Source organism: Marmota flaviventris, chromosome 14, assembly GCF_047511675.1.
Source record: "Marmota flaviventris isolate mMarFla1 chromosome 14, mMarFla1.hap1, whole genome shotgun sequence".
Taxonomy (NCBI): domain Eukaryota; kingdom Metazoa; phylum Chordata; class Mammalia; order Rodentia; family Sciuridae; genus Marmota; species Marmota flaviventris.
In genome coordinates, this window is record NC_092511.1 from 59,745,239 (window position 1) to 59,773,154 (window position 27,916).

Consider the following 27,916-nt stretch of genomic DNA (forward strand, 5'->3'; position numbering starts at 1 on the left):
TAAAGCAGCATCACTTGAAGTAGAAAATATGTTGTATTTCTCTTTTACTCTCTTTGGGTAATTTTATAAAGATAAATTAGGTAAAAAATAGTAGTCATTTTTATGACCCTCATTTTATACAGCTAAACTATTCTCCAAAAAGACTGGCAATTTACTCAATTATGTCTAAGTCTACATTGCCAAAAATCTTTGTCTTTTATAATTGATGGTAGGTTTCCATATGTTCTCAATTTCCAAAGTGCTAGAAAAATGTGATACTAGTTTCTCCATACTAGTAATGAATTCCTAGGTAATTCTAAGTGAGATTACTCTCATGTTGCTTTTTAGATGCTCACTTTAGTGTACATTTTAGTATCAAGATCAGATTTAATTTACCTCCTATAAGAAACTAAGGAATCTCCAAGCTTGTCCTTCCAAGTTTGTGAAAGCCCTCCTCCGTGTCTCTTCCATATTACTCTCAGAATAACCTTTTAAAAACCCAGGTCTCATCACATCCCATTCTTAATTTGTAATGACTTCTCATTGCTTTTATGACATAGTCCAAAACCCAACATCTTGTTTTATATGATTCTGGATCAGCTATCCCATGCTCCTCTTGTTTTGATATCTTCAGATATACTTAGTACTTCCAGTCTCTCTCAGATAAATTTTACTGAGCTATTCTTAAGTCACTACATCTGTCACTAGGTTAAAGTTCTCTCACTGTCCAGCTTTCTTTATTCAATGTCTACCCTCTCTGATAAATTGTAGTAAACTACAATGACTCTTTCTTACAGGCTATAGGTATGGAGGCATTCTTTGCCTCAGGAGTTTAAGAAATTACTACTTATACTCATCTTCCCATTAGACTATAAACCAAGGTAAAGGACCAGTTCTTTTTTTGGTACTAGGGAGTGAACTCAGGGGCACTCGACCACTGAGCCACATCCCCCACCCTATTTTTTATTTTATTTAGAGACAGGATTTCACTGAGTTGCTTAGTGCCTCACCGTTCCTGAGGCTGGCTTTGAACTTGTGATCCTCCTGTCTCAGCCTCCTGAGTCATTGGGATTATAGGCATTCGACAATGCGCCTGGCCACAACCATTTCTTATACAACCATTCACTCTAAGTTTAGTACTGTGCTTTGGACTCCATAAATGCTCAATGAATTTATAGTAGTATGCACTCTAGAGGAGTAATGAAAAGGTAAACTTAATAAACTCTGTATCTGGCAAATTCTCTTTAACATTTATAATATAAAATAGGAGAGACTATCATCCATCACAAACATAGCCATACTGACTTCCACAGGCCACTGTGGAAAATTCATCAGAAATGAATGGCCACCTAATGATCTTTATAGGAGGAATGAGAGAGAATGAGGAAGCAGGTATAGAAGAAATGCATTAAGGAAGAAGAATTATTTGGCTACTATAGGGGATCCATTTGACTCTCATCATGTGGTACTGAATTAACCAAAGATCTATTTGAAGGCAAAGCTTCAGAAGAAGTTAGAATGTGAAATTACTTAAAAATCAGGCTGAAGATATATCCTTCAATCTTTGGTCCCTGCCTCTTTTACTTCCTAATTTTACTTCCTTTAAATAAAAACATCAGGACACTATATTATGATAGTATTTAAGTCCTAAGCCTACGTTATTTCCCTACATGCTAAGAAGCTATTATTTCAATCTCTTTAGCAATCTCACCTATTCTAATCTAACACTTGGAAAATTCTTCCATTCACTGATCCTTTTTTGAACATGCATATGAATGTACACACACCCCTCCACACGTGTACTGACTACTCTTTAACATTTAATTATCAAAAGTAAAATTTAATTGACCATTTAAAGTATTTTGAAGTGTATAGTTCAATGGCATGAGATAAACTCACAATGTTGTACAACCATGAGTTCCATCTAGTTCCAGAACATTTCAATCACCCCAAAAGGAAACCCCATATCCTCTAAGCAGTCAATCTCATTCTCCTGTCCCTGACAACAACTAATCTACTTTCTGACTCTATGAATTTGCTTATTACATATATTTCATATAAATGGAGTCATACAGTATTTGCCTTTCTATGTCTGACTTCTTTGTCTTAATGTTTTCAAGGTTCATTCATGATGTACCATGTATCAGTACTCCATTTATTTTTATGGCTGAATGATATTCAATTGTAAGAATATACCACATTTTGTTTATCCATCCACCAACCAGCGTACATTTGGGTTGTTTCTACCTTCAGACTATGGCCCATAGTGTTGCTATAAATATTCACATATAAGTTTTTGTTTAAATACATATTTTCAATTATTTTGGGTATATGCCCAGGAATAGAATGACTAGGTAATAAGGTAGTTCTATTTAATTTTTTGAGGAACTGCCAAATTGTTGTCCACAGTGGCAGCACCATTTTTTATTCCTACCAGTAACAGAGAGTTTCAATTTCACTATATCCTTGCCAACACTTATTTTCCTTTTTATTGATTATAACCATCCTAGTATTTCATTGTGGTTTCAATTTGTATTTCCCTAATAACTAGTGATCTTAAGCTTTTCATGTGCTTATTGGCTATGTGAAAACCTTCTTTCAAGAAACATCTAGTCAAACCCTTCAACCATTTTTATATGGGATTACTTGTCATTTTATTGTTGAGTTGTAAGAATTCTTTATATACTTTTAATAATCATCCTTTATAAATTATGCAATTTGCAAATATTATCTCCTGTTATATATATTGTCCTTTGTTTTCTTGATTGCATCTTTTGATATAAAAATTTTTTAAATTTTTATGAAGTCCAATTTATTTACTTGTTCTTTTGTTATTGTTTTTTTGATGCCATATTTAAGCATGATGCTTTCTTTGATAATGTGACAAAATACCTGAGAAAATAAATTTAAAAGAGGAAATATTTCTTTTGGCTCATGGCATCCAAAAAGAAGAGAGGAAGGATAGCAATAGGCAGGAAGGGAGGAAGAAAGAGAGGAAGGGAGGGAAGAAAGAGCTAGGGACAAGATATACCCCCAAGGGCACACCCCTAAGGACCAACTCCTTCAACTAGGTTCTACCTCTTATAATTTCCAATACCTACCAGTAGTCCATTCAGCTATGTATCCCTCAATAGATTTATCTATTAGTGAGGATAGAGCCCTCATGATCTAATCACTTTTCAAAGTCCCACCCTTGAACATTGCTGCACTTGGGGCCAAGCCTTCAAACATAAGCCTCTGGGGTATACTCTGGATTCTAACAAAAATAGACACTTAAAATATATCAATGTTGACTTTAATTTTTATTCATCAGTACGATTTATTGAAATATGCCAAGCATTTTCATGTATTATTTAATTTAGTAAACACACAAACACACACACACAGAGTTCATTGTCTTGAGAAAGAGAAAACAAGTTCAAAAGGGTTATTTTCTCAAAGTCTTTCAGCAAGGATTCAATAGAAATAACACTCAAACCCAGCTCTAATAGCATGGACCACACTCTTTTCTTTCGATTGCTGTATTTTATTTGGAATACTATAACACAGTGTTTTTGACATTAATGAGAAAAAAGTGAATCAATATTGTATTAACTTTCATTTGCTTCCATAACAAGTTACCAGAAATTTAGTGGCTTCAGCTACACAAATTTATGCCTGTATAGTTCTATAGGTCAGAATTCCAATATGGAAGTCACTGGGCTAAAATCAAGGTATTGCCAGGGTTGCATTCCTTTCTGAAGGCTCCAGGGAAATATCTGTTTCCCTGCTCATTTGGGTTGTTGGCAGAATTCAGCTCTTTGTAGCTCTATGACTAGGATCCCCATTTTGCCCATTTCCTTCAGGCTGTCAGTTGAGGGCCATTCCCAGCCTCTAGAGAAACTACCTAATTCAGGTTTGTGGCTTCCGTCCTCCTCTTCAAAACCAGCAGTGGTAGGAAGAGTTCCTCTCACACTTCAAATCTCTCCTTTCTGACCCACTTTTTTGCCTCTTTCTTTTGCTTTAAAGACTCACAGGATTTGGCTCCCCTAGGTAACCCAGGAAAATCTTCCCAGCTCAAGATCAGTAAGGTCATACCTACAAAGTCTCTTTTATTCTATAAAGTAATAGAGTTATAAATTCTAGGAATTAAGACGTGGACATTATTTGGGAAGGGGTGGCAGGACATTATTTGGAGTGTGTGTATATATAAATATTATATCTATCTATCTATCTATAAATATTAATTTAAATGAAATAGTTGCATGAATCCTGGGTTATAAACTGAGAATCAGTAATAGGAAAGATAAAAAGTCTTCTACTAAAAAAGTCATGTTCTAAACCATAAATAGAGGATTCTCAGCAAGCACAGATTATATATATATATATATACTCGCATGTACATACACACGCACATATGTATTTTCAGGCTGGTAAGTAAAGAACAGAGGACTGAAGATAGAACTCTGAAAAAGATTACAAGGAGCTGAAATGTGGGGGTGAGGGGGAATCGTCCCATCTACGAGAATGAAAAGGAACATTATAAGATGTAAATTGGGGCTAGATTTAAAGGTATACTAATTTTGAATATTCTTGTGTCTTACCTACTCAGGACTTTATTTCCTCTTTTCTTAGAAGTAGCTTTCTAAAAGTTCCTTTGTCCAGGTTTCTTTCTTTTTCTTTTCTTTTTTTTTTTTTTTTTTTACCTCTTGGTCTAGTTATCTTTAATGGTGCTGATTTTGGGGCAGTGACCACACAAATTTCAGTTTTGTACATAATATCCTGAAATATCTCAGAACACTCAGCCAATGAATTTTAAATTGGCTGAACATTCCAAGACCTCATTTCCAGGAACATCTTGCTCCAGGCAATAGAATAAGAGATTATTACAGAACTCCCTAAAACCAGAAAGCTGGGGAAAACCTGTGACACCTAAATGGCAGGTTCCACAGCTGGCAAACAGCATGCTTACCCTAGGATTTCAAAAGGAGACACCCAGCAGGCCATCAGTTGTCAATACCCTAAGGTCTTGCTTAGCATCTGGATGGCCATCTGAAGTGAGAGCCACCATGTTAAGGAAAAAGTTTTGCTTTCTGGCCAAGGGCATTTCTGAGAAAGGCTCACCACTCCCTCATAACAACCCAACCCTTAACCACTGCATTAGGACCCACCTGGCTCTGATTCCTGAGCCTCCCCCATAGAAGTCCCAGAAATCAAGCCTGTTTTGCCTCTCTCTCCTATAGAGAGATGGCCTTTGACAAATAAAATCTTGTGTGTATCTCTGCCTGGTCTCTGTCTTTCATTTCTAGTTTACCCATCTCTCCTTCCTTGCTTTCCCTTCAAATACTCTTAAAAAAAACTAAATTAAATAAGTTCTATGAGGTATAGACATGCGAATGGAAAAAATATTAATTTAAATAAAATAGTTGCATGAATCCTGGGTTATTAACTGAGAATCAGTAATAGAAAGATAAAAAGTCTTCTACTAAAAAAATGTCATGTTCTAAATCATAAATAGAGGATTCTCAGCAAGCACAGATAAAAAGTTAAGGAGAAACCATCTTTAAAGAGGGCAAGTCTAAAGCTAGTAAAAGTCATGGAACTTGAGATCAAAAGGGTACATAACATGAAGGTTATCTAATTCTTTCATTTTTACACTGCGGAAATAAAAATGCAAGTAAGATGCAACCAGGAAATATCTACTGCTCACAACATCATGAGCATCCTGGTTTCCTCTTCAATGTCCCACATCAGGATCCATAGAGGTAGGTCTCTAATATTGCTAAATGAGTTTTAACTGCTCTGCCATTTTTATTCTGGAGCCTCAGTGAGGGGAACGAAAATCTGGTGAAACTGTGCCAGTCATTACCACTGCAATCAATTTTAGCCTCACCTCTGCTAGAAAGTCAGCAAAGAACATCTTTTCAAAAATAATAGGAGATGACTTGTAAAAAGCAATGAGCTCTGATTTTTTTCCTCCCACTCAGGGGCCAGTGTGTCTCGAAGACCATAGACAGTACACAACTCAAGGCTTGCTAACTCTGCGTAAGAGATTTTAGAGTATGTGTGTGTGTGTGTGTGTGTGTGTGTGTGTGTGTGTGTGTGTATGTGAAATTACCACTGAATTCTGAGGAAAGAAAAATAGGAAACAGAAAGTAGAAAAAAAGGTTAATGGTTTCATTCCTGCCATATCAGACTTTTTGCCAAGACTTTTTAAACCCTATTACCTCATAAAAAACAGGAGCCAAAATAAAGAAATCTCTGAAACCTATGCTTCCCAGCACATTATGGGACACAACTAACATAAAACCACAGCTATTTTATTTTGTTCCAGACTGAAATTTTTAAAAAGTCAATATTTCAAGGAATCAGCTGGCCTATCTGGGCTACCCAAACCTATCATCTATGCAATTAGCCAATCATAGATTTAGCAATTAAATTCTATGATCCCTGTCCAGGCAATTTGCTACTTGAGAATACTGAGCTGCTGCCAGCTGCCCTCTACAAAAGCAGTGGAGGATTTCAGCAGGCTAGACCCTCCACAGATCATTCTCTCTTCTCTGGGTTTCTATAGACCTAAAGCCCTCCTGGAGAGTGCCAACCATATTCAGAAAGGGAATGAAGAAAAGGATAGGAGAAAAGAAACAGAAGGTGATTAACTAGCATTGAACAGATTGTATTCAGTTTCTCTTCCACTTTTCAGGATGGGTTATTTAATTTGTAGACTTAAGGTTTTGCACTTTAAACATCATCATCATCATCATCATCATCATCACCATTATCACCATCATCATCATCACCCCAAATACTGTATTTACACTATCACAATTGTAGGGAGGAATTCTATGGCTATCTTCTCCGTACAATGATAGTCATTACCACAGGATGTCATAATTACCTGGTATCTTTTTATTTCCCAAACTCCATGTTTTTACATATTTTATTATAATATGCTGGAAAAGGGGCTTCCTTGTCCCTATACAATATTAAAATTTACGACAAACTTTTCCAAGCAAGAGTCAATTTTCCATTTACCAAAACACTGCTTTCAAAGATGTTCTGTCAAGTTACTCCAAATATTTGCAAATGACTTCTGCGTTTCTTTGTAAGCTGGGTTTCCTTAAGTCTCACTACCAACTTGTGACAAGAGACTTTTTTTGCTCACACTTTTTTTTGCTTTATTTCAAATGTCATCATTGTTATTGTCGTTACCACCACCATCATCATCATCATTGTTGTCGTCTTCCTGGGTAACATGTTATTAGGAAAGGGTATTTATTAGCAGGTATGTATCAATTTATATTGTGAAGCAAAGATATCTACAACCAAAAACAATTTTAGGAAATATGTTTTATTCAATTGACTGAAAGGTATATAGTTTATACTCAATATGTACAATATACTTTTAAATCACTGATAAAAAGTTCTTTCCAAAATTCCTAATTTTAATGGCACATCAGTGTTTTAGTCACCTTTTTTGCTGATGTGACTTAAAGACCCAACAAGAACAATTTTAAAGAGGAACAGTTGATTTGGGGCCCACAGTTTCAGAGGTCTCAGTCAATAGATGACTAGCTCCATTCCTTGGGGTCCAAGGTGAGGCAGAACATCATGGTGGAAGAGTGTGGTAGAGAGAAGTAGCTCACATGATGATCAGAAAGCAGCAAGAGCTCCACTCATCAGTTACAAAATATATACCCCAAAGGCCGCCCCTGATGCCCATCTCCTCCATCTACATATTGCCTACCTTCAGTTACCACTCAGTTAGTCCCCACTAGGGGATTAATTTATGGATTGGGCTAAGGCTATCATAACCCAATCATTTCATTTCTAAACTTTCTTGCATTTTCTCACACATGAGTTCTTGGGAGATACTTAATATCTAAACCATAACAAACAATCTGCTTTCTCCAAAGAAAAATTCTTGTCAATAAAGTTACTAAGGCAAATATGTAGAAACTGTACTCTGTTCCTTTCAACAAATACTGACTAAAGGCCTACCACATGCTAAGAATTGTTCTATGCACTAAGAATCATTTTGTTTGTTCACAAAATGTATAAAACCTTACCCCAATGAGAATAATTTTTTCATGATTAGAATAATTACTTAAGATTTGTGAGTGGTATAATATAGTAGAAGATGACAAATTCTTCAGAGAAGAATGAAGCAGCAAAGAAAACAGAGGGTTTGGCTTTGATTTTGGTTTGGCGATGATTTTGATTTGATTTTGGCTTGGTAAAGGCAGTAGAAGAGGGAAGTTGCAATCTTAAGAGGAAAAGCCTCACTGAAGTGAACTTTAAGTGATTTGAATAAAGACCTGATAGGGATGAGGAACAAGCAATATGGTTATCAGGAAAAGAGTCATCAAAGAAGAATAATTCTATCAAGTGCAAGGAGATAGGAGTATACGCTGAGATGGGAGTGTCCCTAGCATGTCTCAGAAACAATAGGAAGGCTATCAGAAGAGTGACAGAGTGACTGAGGAGAAAAGCAGCAGGAGCTGAGGGTTGAAGGGTGTGTGTGTGTGTGTGTGTGTGTGTGTGTGTGTGTGTGTGTGTAGACTCTATAGGATCACGTGGACCATTAAAAGGACTTTGGCTTTTACTTAGAATAAAACAGGAAGTCCCTGTGACATTTCTGGCAGAGGAATGACAAGATCTGACTGTTATTTTAACTTTTTCTTGCTTTTTGCTCTACTGAGATTGGCCTGTAGAAGGGCAAAGGCAGAATCATAGAGACCAGTTAAAAAAACTATTGCAAGGGCTGGAGTTGTGGCTCAGTGGTTGAGTGCTTGCCTAGCACATGTAAGGCAATGGGTTTGATCCTCAGCACCACATAAAAATAAATAAATAAAAGTATTGTGTCCATCTACCACTTAAAAAAAGAAAAGAGTAAAAATGCCTCATTGTTTTTTAAAAAAAGACTATTGCCAGATACAAAAAGAAATGATTACTTAAATCAGGAGAAGAAAGATGATAGTTCTCAGTGATTGGTTTCTGAAAACATTTTGAAGGGAGAGAAAACACAGTTTTCCAACAGAGATAACAGAAGTCAAGGATGACTCTAAGGTTTCTATTCCTAGTAGAAAAGAATTGCTATTAATTGAGATGAGGAGAACTACAAAAGGAACAAGCTTTTATGGGGGAAATCAGGAACTTATTTTCAGAATATTTTAGGCTAGAATATAACACCCTTCAAGTATTAATATTATTATCATACCTGACAATGATTAGTATACTTGTGGCACAGAGAAAAAGGTTATATTACATTTTCAACACATTAATCACTCAAAACTCTTCATTGCTTCAGCAGGAATTATTTGTAAACTACTTTAAAAGACATTTCCAGGAAGATTTAAACTTCTCAAATCAGTTACAGAGTTTGGGCTGACATTCTGACCTAATATTGGAGCTCAGTTAAGTGGCTACTTCACTCAGAGAGATATAACAAGGATGAAATGCTGCATGAACTCCAAGGGTATATTTGGACTGAGAAAAATGTTCTCCTTTGAAGAAAAGGAATAAGAAGACAGTATCTGACACTTGAACCTCTATGAGGTTGGAAAAATAGGCTCAAGTGTTTCAAATGAAAGATGCCTCCTGTGGAAGCAGTAGTGATCTACCAGGGGAGACTCTCTCTGCCTAGAAGACATGAGCCGTCTACCTGCCTGCATGGTGCTCTTCAGTAGCCCTCCCTCATGGCTCTCACTAGAGAAATTCCTCTTGAGTTCCCTTTCCCCATCTTTGGCCCTGCCTTCTCATATCTGTGGCCTCTGCCTTCATTTAACCTGATAAAAGTAAAGTGAGAATTAAGAGCATGGAATGAGGGGAAAATGATGAATCTATTTTTTCCTACATTTTGAATCTATTTATGAGCAATTAAGTACAAATATTATTCAGAAATTTCATTTAGTTCCTTTACTTCTGAAATGTCACCAAACAATATTAAGCCAAGGTGTTCTAACAAGCAATTATGAAAGAATAACATGTAATAGAAATAAAGTTACCCACTGAAGGAGTGGAAATTTGAGGATAAACGAAACAGGGTTCCTGCCCTTGGTGAACTCAGAAGCTCATGGTGAGGGCAGATGATTAAACAGATAATTATAAAAGCATTTATAATGAAGGGACATACACAAAATGTCAGGTACCCAAAGGGGGAACAATTAAATCTGCTTGAGGAAGTCGAGAATGATTTATAAAGGAGGTAACATTTGAGCCAAGCCCTGAAGAAGGAAAGGGGTTTGTCACAAGACTAAGACCTATATCACTTTGTGTCAGGCAGAGGGAAAATAAAACTTACCAGTTTGGGGATTCCAGAGGTGTTAGGAGTAATATGGGCAGAGTTAAATGGGGAAGGATAATAAGAAGGAGAGCAGAAAGATAAGCTAGGGTCAGCTCCCTAGCAAACAGAGAGTGCTCAGGCTAAAGTTTTGAGAAGGCAAATGACATGATCATAATAGTGTATTTGAAAAATAGTAAATGGCAGGGCTGGGGTTGTGGCTCAGTGGTAGAGTGCTTGCCTAGCACGTGCGGGGCTCTGGGTTTGATCCTCAGCACCACATAAAAAATAAATAGAATAAAGATATTGTGTCCAACCACAACTAAAAAAAATTTTTTTAAAAAATAGTAGGTGGCAGAATGGAAGAAAAGAAATAAAAGATTTTCAGTGGTAGTAGCATAAAACAGATTAGAAGGATAAGTAAAAAGAAAATGGAGTTTCATATTTCACAGAAAGAACCATGACCATATCTACTTCCATGTCCCTTTCTCATCCGTACTACCTATTGTTACTTCCCATCAGTTAAATTATCTGTCTTCTTTAACTACATTTCATTCAGGCAGGCAGTAAAGAAGAGGTGCCCCTATTGAAGGCAGATGGAAGAAGCTGGTATCTCCGAGAAACACATGGAAAAAATCTAAAAGATTACAAGGGAAGGAAAAATTAAAGAGCATCAAAAGGAACTCTAACTGTACCTGAATTTAGAACACAGGGAAGCATGTGCATACACACACACACACACACACGCATGCTTACACACCCCTTTAACTGACAAATGAGAAGCACAAAAAAAAACATTCAAAAGTATGAGTACATCTATTTTATTTCGTTAGTCAAGTTTGTGTCACTATAACTAATACTTGAGATAATCAACTTACACTACCTCATAAAACACATCCACTCAATCATATTTTTAATTTACTATTGTTGGAGGTAGTTCTTTTTCATACAACCTTGTGTACTAGTAACCTCTAAAAACCACCTCCTTTTCTCTTGTGATAGCAAGACACTAAATAGTACAGACTGTATGATGTAGCTTCTGCAGTTATACAGTATAAATGTAGATATTGGGCTTTCATGCACATGTCAATCTTTAAATTAAGTCTCTAGAGCATACTGCTTTTTTTTAACCCAATGCAGAAAATAGAGAGGGCTACCTTAACTTTGCTTGCCAATATTTTGCTCTTTTCTGTAGTAACACTAGAGCCAGGTAGTGGTTTGAACACTTTTTCTTATCAACATGGAATTAAATTTCCTAGCTGACCACTTTTCAAATCACTATGAATACTGATTTTCAAACATTTTGGTCATAGAATATTTTTATAAAAACTAAACAATAAAGATAAAACTAAGAAACAAAGCTAGCTCCAATGACCCATGGGTGAAAAGGCAAGAATCATCATTCCTAATGGCACAGCAATTTCTCCCTCCTCCAAATACATACAATATTTGCTGCTTATTTCTCACATAATCATATTACCTTTTACCAGTAGTTAACTTTTTAGAAGTGTTAATTTTGTATTTATTATATAATTATAATAACTTAAGGTTAAATTAGAAATACATCAAATCAGACTGCAAAACATCATCCATCACAGGACAGGGCATTAAGAACTGAAAATATGGACATTGGCAAATTTATAATGGTCATGGTCCACTGAATATTTTTCTTTCTACATATGGCAAACAAACAAACAAAACAACAACAACAACAACAAAACTCTGGGACAAAAAATAAGGGTATCTGCTTATACTTTACAAATCAATGTAAAAACTTAATAGCATAGGCCCTGTGCTGGTGGGGCTGATTTAAAACTTGTACAATTCTAGAAATATTTTAAGTTGGTATAGCCCCTTTTAAGGAACTAACAATACATTTAAAAGCCATAAACATGTTCATAATTCTCTCATAAGAATTTGCATTAAGGAAACAAATGACCCAATTAATAATGGGCAAATGAATTAAACAGACACTTATTAAAAGAAGAAATACAAATGGCTAACAAATATATGAAAAAAATGTTCAACATCATTAGTAATTAGGGAAATGCAAATGAAAACTATCCTGAGATTTCATTTTACACCAAAGTAGCAGTTACCAAGAATACAAACAATAAATGTTGGAGAGGATGTGGAGAAAAAGATACACTTTTACATTATTGATGGAATTGTAAAATAGTATAAACACTATGGAAATCAATATGGAGGGTCCTCAAAAGAGTAGGCATGGAACCACATTTGACCCAGCTATCCCACTCCTTGGTATTTATCCTAAAGAATTAAAATCATTGTAAGTCGTAATACATGCATACCGATGTTTATAGCAGCACAATTAAAAATAGCCTAACTATGAAACCAGTCTAAGTCCATCAACAGATGAATGGATGTAGAAAATGTGGTATAGATACATAATAGAATTTTAGTCAGCCATAAAGAAAAATGAAATTATGTCATTTTCAGGAAAATGGATGGAATTCAAGAAATAAGTCAAAGTCAGAAAATCAAGAGTCATATGTTTTCTCTCATATGTGGACACTAGAGAGGAAAACCGAAAAGAAAGGTGGGGGAATCTCATGAAAGTCCAAGGGTAATTAGTAGAGTAGAGGAAGGGGACCAGGGCAAAGAGGAGGGGAGGAGAGCAAGAGGAAATACTGGGAAATTATATTGACCAAATTATATTATTATGTTGTGTGCATGTATGAATATGCAACAACAAACACTCCATTATGTACAACTACTATGGACTGATAAAAAATGTGGGAATAAAGGAATTTACATTAGGGAGGAGTTCAGATAACAAAATTTTGGGTATAAATACATATATTATATCTCTAAGCAATTAAGAATTAAAAGAAACTACTTTAACTAACAAAGGGTATAAAAACTTACAGCTATCATCAGATTTAATGGTGAAAGACTGAATACCTTCCAAGATCTGAAATGAGGCAAGAATATTTTCTCTTGACACATCTATTTAACATTGTACTGTAGGTTCTAGTGAAATAAGGCCAGGAAAACAAAAAGGCATATAGTTGGAAAGGAAGAAGTAAAACTACTCACAGATGCCATAATCATCCACTGAGAACATCCTTAAGAATGTACAAAAAAATTACTAGATCTAATAAGCAAATTTCAGATTCATGATCAATATGGAAAATCCAATTATATTTTTATATACTAGCAATGAACAATTCAATATTGATATTAAAATAACAATATAATTTCAATGAACATAGGACACTCAGGAATAAATTAACAAAGTATGTATAAGATCTGCTGAAAGCTACAAAACCCTGCTGAAAGAACCCAAAGACATAAGTGAATGGGGGAAAGGAAGATTGTGTTTAGGAATTAGAATATCAAATATTATCAGGATGCCAATTTTCCCCACATTTACCTATAAATTCAACACAATCCTAATCACAATTCCAGAAACCTTTTCTTGTCCAAACTGACAAGCTGATTATCCAAGAAATATAGGAAAGATGTAGAATATACAAAACAAGTTGAAGAGAAGAAAAAGTTAAAGAAGCCACAATACCTGATTTCAAATATTAAGAAAGGATAAATGTGAAAGTCAATTGAACAGAATATACAGAATCCAAAAATTCACCATAACATATAATGTTTAATTGATTTTTGATAAAAGTGTCAAGGCACATCAATGAAGAAAGCATTAGTCATTTTAACAAATTGTTCTAGAACAATTTTACACTCCACATAAAAATATGAGCCTTGGGCTGGGGTTGTGGCTCAGAGGTAGAGTGCTCGCCTAGCACGTGCAAGGCCCTGGGTTCGATCCTCAGCACCACATAAAAATAAATAAAATAAAGGTATTGTGTCCAACTACAACAAAAAAATAGATAATTTTTTTTTTAAATATGAGCCTTGGCCAAACCTCACATCATATTGAAAAATTAACTTGAGATGTACCATCATAGACCTAAATGTAAAACTTCACTCTATAAAACTCCTAGAAGTTTTACAGAATGTTTATTTTTAAACACAGAAAATAATCTTGTTACCTTGGGTTAGGTAAAGATTTCTTTAGATAGGACACAAAGCATGAACCATGAAAGAATAAATTGATTTCATTATAAACTTGATGTCATTAAAATTAAAAAGCAAGCTTTTTGAAATACACTGTTTAGAAAATGAAAAGCCCAGAATGGGAAAAATTGCCAAACACATATCCAATAATGGAGTGTTAACTAGAATATATAAAGTACTTTCACAACTCAAAAATAAGAATTAAATATATTTGACAGGAATGCCAAATTAACACACAAAAGATGCTCAACATCAGTATCATTAGGGGAATGTAAATTCAAACTTCCACAAGATACTACTACATATATATTAAAATGACACACATTTTAAAAATACAACATCAAACACTTAAAAGGGGTACAAAGCAACTATGACTCTCATGTAATGCTGGTAGGAATGCAAAATAGCAAAATACCTTTGGAAGTCAGTTTGACATTTCTTATATAGTAAATGTATTTTAATTTTCTTATAAGGTAAAAACATGTTTACAGTTAAATGTATTTTCACTTTATAAGACAGTTAAAACAACTATACACTCCACATAAAAATATGAGCCTTGGCCAATACTGTATTATAAAGTTAAAATACATTTACTGTATGACTCAATAATTCCACTCCTAAGTATTTTTTCCAGAGAAATGAAAACACATGTTCACCTAAAAACCTGTACATAAATGTTTATTGTGGATTTATTCATAATATTTACAAACTAGAAACAAACCAAATGCATCGACTGGTCAATGAGTAGACAATTTATACTATGAGATACTAGTTGGTACTAAAAATAAATGAGTACTAACAACATGGATAAAGCTCAAAAGCACTATGCTAAGTGAGAGAAGGCAAAATTAAAAGTATGATTCCACTTATATGTATGATTCCGTTTATAGGGCATCGTAGAACAGACAAAACTACCGTGTCAGGGATCACAGCAGGGGCTGGGAGTGAGGGAGTGAAGACTCACTGCAAAAAAGTTTCAAGGAACTTTTTGAGCAATAGATATCTCCTGTACCTTGAGTTTAGTGGTGGTTACACAGCTGTGTAAGTCTGTAAAAATGTAGAGTGATATATATTTATAAGGATGAATTTTACCAAGCATAATTTGTGCTTTCATAAACCAACCAACAAACAAAATACTGTCAACACAAACAGTTAAAGAGGATGTAGAACAACTTATACTCTTATCCACTGCTGGTGGGAATGGAAAATAGTACAAATAGTTTTGAAAACAGTTTGACGTTTTAAAAAATGAAGTTAAAACATACTCTTACTGTAGACCCAACAATTGCACTCCTAGTATTACCCAATAAAATATTCATAAATATAAACAGGTGAATGGATAAATAATGATGCATTCATATAAAAAACCAGAATTAATCAATTTAAAAGAAATGAACTATTGATACATTAAGCACTAGATAAATAACAAAATATTATGCTGAATAAAAAAAGACTGATACAAGGGTAGGGTACACAAAAGAATATCAACTGAAGACTTCACCTAAAATTCTAGAATGTTCAAACTAATCTGGAATGGTGGAAAGTGGATCAGTGGTTGCTTGGGGGCAAGGGAATGAGACTGACTTCCAAGAAGCATGAGGGAGCTTCTCGGCAATAGGGAAATGTTCTTAGTGGTGGTGATTACATATGTGTATTTACTTAACAAAACTTACTGAACTGTACACTTAAAATACATATATTTCATTGTACATAAATTATACATAATAAAACTGATTTTTAAAAACAGCCTAAAATATTTAAGATATGTTAAATTTAAAGGTTGAATGTAAAATAATATAGGTACAAATAAGCATTTAAAAAGGACCAAAAAGAGGCCACAAAAGTACAGCCACCGTGTCAAGACAATGTATTTACTATAGTGGCTTTATTTTCCATCTTTAAAAATTATTTTTCATATATATAGTAATATTTCCCTAAAGAAATACTTTTTACTGGAAAAAAAAACTTCTAATTTGGTTAGACATGAAAAGTTAACTTAAGGTTTATTTTCTTTTCAATCATGCTCAGAAGCTCTGAACTTTTAATAGTTATCACTCTGTATTTCTTACTCCCGGGGAAAGAGCAGGAACCTCATCATGAGTTAGCAGCCAAAGGCCCAAGTACCATAAGTCATGTAATGAATCAGCAAGAGTTAGGAGACTACTCTGGGTCTCCAGAGTTGGATACTATCCCCAGGCATCCTCCACCCTACACAATGCTTTCTGCTAACCTACAGGGTATGAATCCCACAGTTGAAAAGCAGCAATAGTTGAAGCACTTACTAATAATAGGCACTATCATTGATTATATACTTACCAAGTACAAGGCAATGTAATTATGCTATTTTACTTACAGCATACACCCAAATTATTAGCCTTTTAAGTTATTGAAAATCTTCATTTTATATCATAGGAAACTACATCTGAGATCAAATATTTGCCGAATGTCACAGCAAATAAACTAAGTCTGCACAAGTTCAAACTTCTTCACCACTATGCTGCCCTGCCAAACAGAATGGGGTCCTGGAATTTGTAGCTACAGGAACTCCATTTTGCTCATGCATGCAAAGTTAAGGAAAAGCGATACTAAAAGTTTAGCAGGCCAATCAACAGTTTCCTTCCTCTGTATCTAAGGGGTCTGGAAAAGTGCTGTCAGCATTTAGAAGAGTCCCTACACAATGCTTTCTGCTAACCTACAGGGTATGAATCCCAAGTCTCTAGATTGGTTGAGATCTTGCCCATATAATCAGTCACCAGAGCCAGCTTCTATCTTCTACTGGATAGTCTTTGCAAGTATTACAGTTTAAAATACAAAAAGGGAACATCAGAAGCTATTCAAGGAAAATGAGCTGTCCTTTCACACAAATGTTCTCCAGAAGGGCTTCATGTCACAAGTTCAATTTCATTTCATGAATAAGAACTCCTTAATCACATCTTAGAATGTCATATCATCTCTTTCTCTCTCTCTCTCTCTCTACATCCTCAAGGGGCGATTTTACCCTTAAAGTCAATAGACCAAGAAAAAAGTGATCTCAGCTAAGGGAAGGAAAGACTCTGTGAGCTGGGGATCCTATACATAATGTCTGTTTGGTGGTATGTGGAACTGTTCCCTTTGAGATCCCTCCTTGCAAAAGGTTTCTTTCTAGGTACCACTACCTCAGAAAGCCACTCTCTCCTGAATCCATCTTTGCTTCTTCAACTCACTTGCTCTGGCTTGCCACCTACCATGGTGCTTTCTTTCATTTTATTTGCTCTTCCATCTTTGCTTGCTCCCTTAGCACTTGACACTTTAGACTGTCACCTTCACTGATGTTGTTTGGCTCTCCTTTCTGTCAGTCCTACCTCAATCCCTACCCATTCCTGGTTCCTGAACTTGTCTATAAGGAAGTGTTTTAACCTTCATGTTAGGGTTCTGGATTCTCTTTTTTGGTTCTTGTTCCCTAAGGGTCTATGCTTGGGACCATGGCCTGAGGTACTAATTCTCTTACAGCTAAGGGGGCTGAAATATGCCCCAATTCCCTAAATCTGGATCTTTGTTGTCACTCTCTGCTGCCCTCCAGCGGCTATCAGTAGGATGCAGTAGTGACAAGTCAGTTCCAAGGCCTGGCTTTGCTGTCCTTCCTGTGGCCCATGACTGTCTTCTAGTAGAACATTAGGCAATACAGGTTATGAAGATGAGATTAGTGTACAGAACCTAGAAGATTTCACTCAGTCAGCACTAACACAATAGTCTCTGATACCACTTTTACTCCCAGGGAAATTCAGTGGTGCTGATTCCCCTGTCCTTGCTCCTAAAGATTTGATTGTCTCAGACACATCCAAGTTTCAGGTATGTGGGTATGCATCCTCATGCTGGGTTCTGGAGGTAAGGGGGAGTGGCCTTCAGAGTTTCTCAGGCTTAGATAGCTGGGAGAAGCAGAGGGATGCAGCGCTTTGGGCTTCCTGGGGCAGGAGGCTGTCTCATAGGCTACCCAGGTCTCTTATGATAAAGAACGAGGGGTCAGTGACTCTGTCTGTGAACATTGGTAGACACTTCCAGGTGGCTTACTTTTTTAGGTTTGTCTTTGCTTCACTCAAAAGTTGAAAGGGAATGGAATCCTGACCTCTGAACACACAAACTTTGATATGAAGCTATTCAGTTGGCACCATGCCCACACTGAACATTTCAGTCATCCTTCTACTAGGGCAAAGGGAAAGGAGGGTTGTTACATAGTAGACTCACACTACTAGAAAAGGCCTTTTACCCACTACTGGAAATGGAACTTAAGTGGTAGGACTCTCACCAGGCTGAAGTAGAAAGTGGTGGACAACCAAGCTTTTGGTTAGGCTTCCATCCAATCCAAGACTATGGCAATATGTGTTGACAGTAACAATGGATAGTGGTAACTTGGGAGCCCATGAATCAGAAGGCCAAACCCAATGAATTTTTCATGGGAAAATATTCCAAAAGCCCACCATTTTGTTTTCTGCTACCAAAAAAGTTGTCAGTGACTACTCTTAACTGAAGGACCTTTATCCATGGCTATTTTCACATATATGCCATTTGGAGAGGCCCATAAGCTACCTCTCTACCAAGTACAAATGTGCAAAGAACCAAGTATTTGGGGTCTACATTGCTACTAAATGAGTGTGCTTCTCCCTGAGGAAAACCAAAGACCCTGGAAAAATATACAGTAGAGTTCATTAGGCCTCCACCTTCCCTTCAAGGACTCCATCTCTGTCAAAAGATAAATTAAAAAGGAGTTCAACTCTAAAACTGGAAATCTATATGTAAAAAAATGAAATTAAATCCATATCTCTCACCATGAACAAAAACTCAACTCAAAGTGGATCAAGGACCTAGGAATTAAACCAGAGATACTGTTCCTAACAGAAGAAAAAGTAGGCCCAAATCTCCATCATGAAGGATTATGCCCTGACTTCCTTAATAAGCACAATAATTAAAATCAAGAATCAATAAATAGGTTGGATTCAAACTAAAAACTTCTTATCAGCAAAAGAAACCATCAGTGAGGTGAACAGAGAGGCTACATTTTGGGAGCAAATTTTTACCATACACATCAGACAGAGCACTAATCTCTAAGATATATAAAGAACTCAAAAATCTTAACACCAAAAAAACTAATAACCCAATCAGTAAATGGGCCAAGGAACTGAACAGACACTTCTCAGAAGATGATATATAATCAATCAACAAATATATATAAAAATGTTCAACATCTCTAGCAATTAGAGAAATACAAATCAAAACTACTCTAACATTTCATCTCATTCTAGTCAGAATGGCAGCTATTAAGAATACAAACAATAATGAGTATTAGCGAGGATGTGGGGAAAAGGGCACACTCATACATTGCTAGTGGGACTGCAAGTTGGTGCAGCCAATATGGAAAGCAGTATGGAGATTCCTTGGAAAACTGGGAATGGAACCACCATTTGACCCAGCTATCCCTCCCCTGAGTCTATACCTAAAGGACTTAAAAACAACATACTACAGGGACACAGCCACAGCAATGTTTATAGCAGCACAATTCACAATTGCTAAACTGCAGAGCCAACCTAAATGCCCTTTAATAGATGAATGGATCAAGAAAATGTGGTATATATACGCAATGGAATATTATTAAGCAATAAAAGAGAATAAAATCATGGCATTTGAAGGTAAATGGATGGAGTTGGAGAATATAATGCTAAATGGAGAAAGCCAATTCCAAAAAAACAAATGCCAAATGTTTTCTCTGATATAAGAATGCTGATTCATAATAGGGTTGGGGGGGTGGGGCATAGGAGAATTAGACAAACTCAAGTTAGGGCAAAGGGAAGGGAGGGGAAGGGAGGAGTATGGGGTTAGGAAAGAGGGTGAAATGAGATGGACATCATTATTCTAAGTACATGCATGAACACATGAATGGTGTGACTCTACTTTGTGTACAACCAGAGATATGAAAAATTGAGCTCTATGTGTGTAATATGAATTGCAATGCATTCTGCTGTCATATATAAAAATTAGAATAAATTTTTTAAAAAAGGAGTCCAATTCTAATAGAATTACCTTAGTTTCCACATGGTTATCATCTACTGCTAATAGTCATACCCTTTCCTCTGATTCCCAGCCTCCTGAAACAATTCCATGAGAACTTCGGGAAATTAGACCTCTGAGGTGCTAAAATGATTTCTTCCATAGTGAGAGGTTAGTGAACAGAAAATAACCTTCCAAATATGCTGTAATGCCAATTGGACCATTAAGTGTCTAGGTCTTTTCTTGGAACTTAAGTGACATCTTACATGATTTTTCTGTACCAAAAAATTATGCTGTTTGTATATTATTTCATGAGATCCTGGTCTTTGAAAAATGGAATCTGTGTTAAATCAAAAAGGCCCTGAGGGAGAATTTCTAAGGTCATCTTCTCCCCAGTTAAAAAGCCAATCATCCAAGACATTCAGCAAATCCCAAAATTTGTTAATAATGCTGGCAATTCCTTCCATTAACTTTCAATAATGAAATCAATTACCAATGTCCCAAGCAAGGTTAGGAGATAAACCTGGTTTGCAGAGGCTGCTGCAGTATCCCAGTACCTGGACACTGTGACAACCTGTGCCTTGTCTTTGCATTTACTGATTCATTCTTATCTTTTATGAAGTCAAAGATGTAGCTCAGTGAGGTCCACTCTCAAAAATGTTTCTATCTATATTTTTTACAGTACCAGCGCAGAAGATGTTAGCTCTTCCCTTCTTAGAAACAGGAGTTATTTCTTGTCAGAGCTTCCTTTGATGTTGTAAGTTATTACCTTGAAAGTTACAAGTATCTATCAAAATAACTCTAGCAAACTAATCTTCTCAAAACAATCAGAAAAATGTGGTACCAAAGAAAATAGGACCACCTTTTAAAGATAACCATATTATTATGCCAGGCTATAACTAATAGTCCTTTTCTAAAAGCCTGGGTATCAGCGTACAAAAGACTTGGCCTTGCCCTGGGGATCTTACCAGAAGACCAGAGTGATCCCTACAATGGAACAATACAGAGCATCAATACAAAAAATCAGAATCTGCTAAAATGACATCCCTATATAGTACCAGGACTACCTAAAGAGTGACTATGGAAAGAAAAGAATGTTGAAAAGGCCAGCATTGCAAGCATGAGAAATTATTTAATAATTTAAGCTCCACAAAGGTAGGGACCATGTTTTCTTCACTATTCTACGCCCACTGCCTCCAACAGCATTAGACACAGTGTTGAATGAATGACTAAATGCTTCTGGATTAGGGAGGCCTACATTTACATACAGGTGCTTTCTGTGCCTGTGCCAAGACATGAATATAGCCTACAGGAACTCTGAGTGGCTCCATATCAGCACAGAGAATATGTGGATTGTCTAATATATTATTATATCCTCATTAGCCACTAAATACCTTTTGGATATAATGAATCTGGATTTCATTTCTGATGTGCCCTTCCCACATTTACATGTTACTACATTGATGGTATAGATAATTTTTATCAAGATAATGTACTTCAAGGTTTAAACCATTCCTTCCAACCCCATGATCCACATCAGTCATGGTAATGACATCATCCAGTTCCATGAGTTATCAAGCTATTTGGTTTTGACTCTGGTGCAGATGACTCCCATTTTATAGGCCATTATTCAAGATCACACACAATCTGACAGAAGGTCAATAGGATATTTCAAAAGAGCATTTGGAGAATATTTCTACTGACAATATTACTGGACCATACACTTCACTGGTTGAAGGTTCTCAAACAACACACTCTATTTTCATCTACCAAGCATCTCTCTCTCATAAAAACTTTCCCATACTTTTCTTCTTCGCCATCAGTATTCCTTAGAAAATGCTCAGTAAATACTTGGGAAGACTATAGACAATTTTCCAAAAACCCAAGTTATATGTTCAGGACCAATATTAAGAAGCACACATGGGCGATGGCTTCCTCTTAACAGTTGTGGAGAAAGACAAAAGACTGAAAGCTCAGGCCATTTGAGATGTGGGCCTGCCCCACTCCCACCCCTACTTCCTAGGTCTCCTAGTTAGGGGGTAGTTTAAAATGATTAAAGTGAAATGTAAAAAGAAACTCTATGGATTATTTTATATATGCTGTATCAGAAAAAAATCAGCTTTTGATGTAAATGACTTTTCTACTAAAGCTAACATACAAATGATTATTAAGCAAGGTTAAGATTTTTCCACATGAGACACAGCAATCAGGCAAAGGGGGAATATTCCTCTTAGGAACAACATAATGTTCATTATATGTAGGTAATTTGATATGAAAACCAAATTTGTATTGGATAGGATGGGAAATAGAAGGGAAAGTTTGAATAGTTTCTGGGGTTGTTCACAGGATTCCCGAATTGGTGTTGATTAACTGAAATTATTGGTTTTATCTCTACACCTGTAATCAGAATGGCATCACCATTTGTTCAACATCCCAAAAGAAATATACAATTATTTCTCTTTTGTCTTGTAGTTGTTTTTAAAGCAGGTTAAGTATCAGCAATGGAAATGCACTGTGTTTACTTTAGACCTTAGGTTGCAAATTGGGGAATTGATCAAGAGGGAATAGCAACAACTCAATCTAAAAAAAGTCTTAGATATCTTGGGATGGCTTACTGTATAAGAGCTGTTGCCAACAAGCTCCATTCAGGAGATCTGATGCAATGTCACAACCTAGTTCATTCAGCTTTAGAAAACTTATGTATATCGGAAGTAGAAAAGAACTGGGACTAAGGAACAAAAGACGATGTGATATTACTAAGGAAAAGAATACTCTCCAAACTTTTCCTACTAATCAAACATGTAAAGTGAACTACCAAAAATTAAATCAATCAATCAAATGATCATTGAGGGGGATTACAATGCATTCACAATGAATATGAATAACAGAAGAGTGAAATATCTCAGGATAGCCCACAATAAACAGCATTTGATAAGGAGAAGGATAAACAGGATTTAAAAAAGGAAGTCCATGGGAAAACTGAACACCAGAAAATAAGGACTACATATAAGAAATTAGAAAATTGGGGTTGAGGTTCAGTGGTAGAGCACCAGCCTAGCATGTGTGAGACACTGAGTTCAATACCCAGCACCACATACATAAACAAAATAAAGATATTAAAAAAAATGGGGGTTGACAAAGATACCAAAAGAAGGCAAGACAGTCTAAATATTCTACTTAAATCAACACCCACTGACCCATGTTTTTAAGCAAAACATAAATCTGCTATTTTCTACACTTTAAATTCTTTCTGCTCTTATTAATGTCTAACTTACCTTCAGTTTAACTGTCTACCTTTCCCATGAAATATTTAAATGGTTATAAAATAAAGGTCTCTTTACTTCATGGCCTTTTTTTTGTACTTACAAATATAATCTTGCTCCTAATTTGCATTGTTTATGTACAAGTCTTATGTCCCAGCTATGGTATAAGTTAGAAATTATTTCCTCACTTCTTGAATGTGGGCTGACCTTGTGGCTAGTTCTAGGCAAGAAAATGCGATGGAAATGATGATTCGTTAGTTCTAAGTACAGACCTCAAGGAGTGCGCATGCTTCTCTTGCTCTCAGAACACCTCCAAGAAGCATTGAATGAGCCTAGATTAGGCTGCTGATAAACGAGAGATCACATGGAGCAGAGAAGAGCTGGCCAGTCCTTTACCAATTTAGCAGTTGACCCCAAAGTAGGAGTGAGCCCAGCTGAATCCATCCTAAATTACTAATCTGTAGAAACTTGAGTTTAATAAATGATTCTTATTTTAAAGGCAATATGTTGTAGGATGATTTACCATGCAGGAAAAGCTGCTGAAATGATTGAAATATAAACAACGGCTTCATCTCTCTAACGTAATACTCATCACAGTGTTCCTTACATGATCCTGGTGGGAAGAAATTAAATTCATCTGTGTATTTCCACAGCATTTATGCTATGCTTTGTACATGGGAGACACTCAGAGTTTGATGAAATTGAAATTAAAATCAAATTCTGTTCTTTATCAGCATTACCTACTTAATGTTTAACCACAATATTGTTAAAGAATAACATATCTACTATGAATCTACTATTGGCCCTGTATAATTCCAATAAAGGCAGCCATTATTGTAATTATTAATACTTGGAGTATATATACCACTTCAAGATTCAGGAGGCCTTAATTTGTCCTTCTCAAGCTTTGGGTGTTTTTTTTTTTTTTTTTTTTTTGTGTGTGTGTGTGTGGTACTAGGGACTAAACCCAGGGGTACTTCACCAATAAGCTATATCCACAGCCCTTTTTATTTTTTTATTTTGAGATAGGCCTTGCTAAGATGCTGAGTGATCCTCCTTCCTCAGCCTCCAGAGTGTCTGGGATTGCAAGTATGCACCACTGTGCCTGGCCCTTCTCAAGTGTTAGCATTAAGCCAAATTTGGATTTTTATAGAAATACACACATATAATTGATATTTATATGTAAAGTTGAACTGCTATCCTACTTTTATGAATTTATGGATATAGGAAATACAAATTATTTAAGAAGGAGCTTTTAGGGCTGGGCATGTATTTCAATGGTAGAAGCTTTCCTAGTATGTGCAAGGCCCTAGGTTCAATCCCTGATACCAGAAAAGGAAAAATAAAATATAAAAAGGAAACAGCTTTTGACTTGTACTAATTCACATTGGTATTAATAACAAGTTTTTGAAACCCAGAAATCTGACAACTGAGATATGTATGGTAATGTGTTTTAACTCTGAAGTGCTATACAAATGTAAAATATCATGAAAGCTTGTATATTCAAAATGTCATTTCACCCTTTTCCTGAAAAAGCAGAAAAGTGGAAATAGGAAAAAAGGGATGAACAGTTTTGCTGTCTCCATCTAATTTGCTTTCTAATGAAATTTTACAGCTTTTTAATGACATTCTGCTATTACAGTCTATACAGAGATAATTTCATCAACATTCCATGTTTTGAATACTTTTAAAATTATCGTTCAATTAATAGTGTCTGAAACTCTGATGCAAGGAGAATATGAAAGCATGATCAGAATGATTATTATAAACCAGTGAGCAGAATACACTCAATGGCAGTAAAAGAATGCTCTTACTGTATTGCACAGGAGACAGAGCCCGTTCTTGCATGGGTATGAACCCTAAATCCTGCATTAAACTTTAACCTTTCCTTTAACTTCTGCTATTCCCCTAATATTTTTATCTGTGACTTATAAAGAAAAAACAAATCAGTTTATAAGCTATATATTAGACCCAAACAAGCTTAGCAAGGCCACTCTATTTATTGATAAAATTTGTATTGCTAAGAATATGTTTGAAAGAAAAACATGACCAATGAGAGTACAATCTTCAATTTAGGTCTGTGAAATCAACCATATGAGGACTAGATAATAATTCTACATGAAAAAAAGACTCAATGACTAGCAAATAGGAGGCTCAATAATCCAGGGCTAGAAAGTCTATTCCCCTACATTAGGAATGCATTAAGAAAAATATAGAGACAAAGAGCCAATGTTAAGTGAGGCAGATTTTAGTTAACTTAAGAAATATCTTTCTAATAATCACCTTGCCCTAAGGTGAGCTTGCTGCTTCAGGCACTGAGTTCTCCTTCCTGAGGATACTGAAGTATAGTCTCGAGTGCTGTGAGGGGATTTAAGCATCAAGCCAAAGGTTCTACTATATGAATTTTAATATCAGTCTCAACCTCAAAATTTAAAAAAATCCTGTTTTAGGGGAGTACATGCAAAAGGACAAATTGTGCCTCATTTGATGTCAAGATATCTCCTTTGGAAACATACTCCCAGGCTTTCTATTTGTAGTTTGAACATTTCTATAGTTCAGAAGTCTCCTTTTAAAAGATGTCCACTTTAAGTTTTGAGAATGACTAGGATAAACTGCAAAGAGATCGATATTTCACATGGTGATTCAACTTACCCAAGGCCTGCTAATACAATCCAAAAGTTAAGGAAGTTTTTCACATGATTTAGGTTGGAAAATTGACCCTTCAAGCTGCTTTAACAGAGACAAATATAAGTAGAATTTAGGGAACAGATTCAGTAGGAAGAGGCATAGTCTTTCATTTGGAATTTGGGTTTCTACCACTAAAACACCAGTGATGAAACTCTGGGAACAGAAATGTAATAGAAAATAGGAACTTAAGCAAGAACCACACTGCTGCTCACTGAGAGCTCCCAAGTACTGGAGCATTCATTGCCGGCTCAGATCCACCTTATTTTGGCTGTGCTTTCTAACTTACTCCCTTAGTTAACATTTTCTGTGAACACTAGTTGCTTTCCATAGGGACCAAAACCACAAACTAGACAGAATGACCACACTTCCTTCTCATGAATAGTGAAAAAGGAAAAAAAAAAAAATTCTTCTTGGATATGTTTCTCCAATGAAATTCAATTTCTGCTTTCCAAGAAAAGTCAATTGTCTTAGAAGTTTCCGGGGAAAAAATGGACAAAAATGGAGGGGGGCGAACATGGAATCCAAGAGGTACAAAATCTAAAGCAAAATCACTATCTTTTAATCTTTCAAGAGTTAAAGGGTTAAAACCTGAGCATCTCAGTTGAGTTACTGAATCCACAGGTGGAAGGTCATATAAGTGGGATGAGATAATTCCATTTGTGACCGTGCTGGCAAAGCCTTTATGTGTAAAGAGAATCTCCACGCTGGCCCCCAAATATTAAGTTGATACACGTTTCTAGGACACAGCCTGAATCCTCAAACTTTGGCGGGTCTGTAGACACACAATTTTGTTTTCTACTCAACAGGGCTTTCCAGAATTGTCATCAGATGACAGATTACACCGCCCATCCACAAGGATTCAGGGGTAGCTCAGGCCATCCATTATGGGTTAAAAGCCGTTCCAGCATGAATCAAGTCCCAGTGGTAAGGAGTCTACCGATACAAGGGGTCCTACAGCTTTAAGAAATACCCTGGGCATCTAAAAGTTTTCAGAATGCAAACTATGTCAGCTCTGAAAATAAGAGGCACTGCATCATTATGGCAGGAGAAACAAAGCCAACCCCCTTTTTAAAACAGACAAAAAAAAAAAGATTGTTTTAATAGGAGAGAAACATCAGTCATTGATTCTTACCTCATTCACACATTCTATCCAACCCCATCCATCTTCAGAGTGAAGAGATGACAGAGCCCAGTTAACTCTCTCCCTCTTTGGGCCCCCGCCCATCCTGTTCCACTATATCCAAACCACCAAGGCCTACCATCCCACCCATTTCAATCCGCAAGAAACAGTCCCACAGAACTACAGATACCATGGCTTTCTATCTAATGGGCTTGCCAAAGCTCAGGTACGCCTAAGTCCCAGCTTTCATCACGTTTCTTTTAGAGGGTTGCCTGTCAAGTTAGCGTGGCTGGTCAGGGCCTTTGCTAATCGTCTTCAAAAACGACCACTTAGTCACTCATGGCTAACCACATTCTACAAAGCAAGCAAAGAGAAGACTTAAGGCAGCAGGAAAAAGTCAACAAACCAAACCAACAATCCAGAATGTAAAATATTTCATTTTTCCTAAACGCCGCAGTCACATTATCCACAAACAAAAGTTGTCCAAGCTGGCAGTCTCTGCATCAGTGCACCTGCTTAGCATTGGTTTGACGAGTT

General features: G+C 36.1%; 1 protein-coding gene across 3 annotated transcripts in view; it reads right to left on the reverse strand.

Moving 5' to 3' along the window:
* Window positions 1-27,916, reverse strand: part of Exoc6b (exocyst complex component 6B) — a 625,817-nt gene that overhangs the window by 121,182 nt on the left and 476,719 nt on the right. The window lies entirely within an intron of this gene.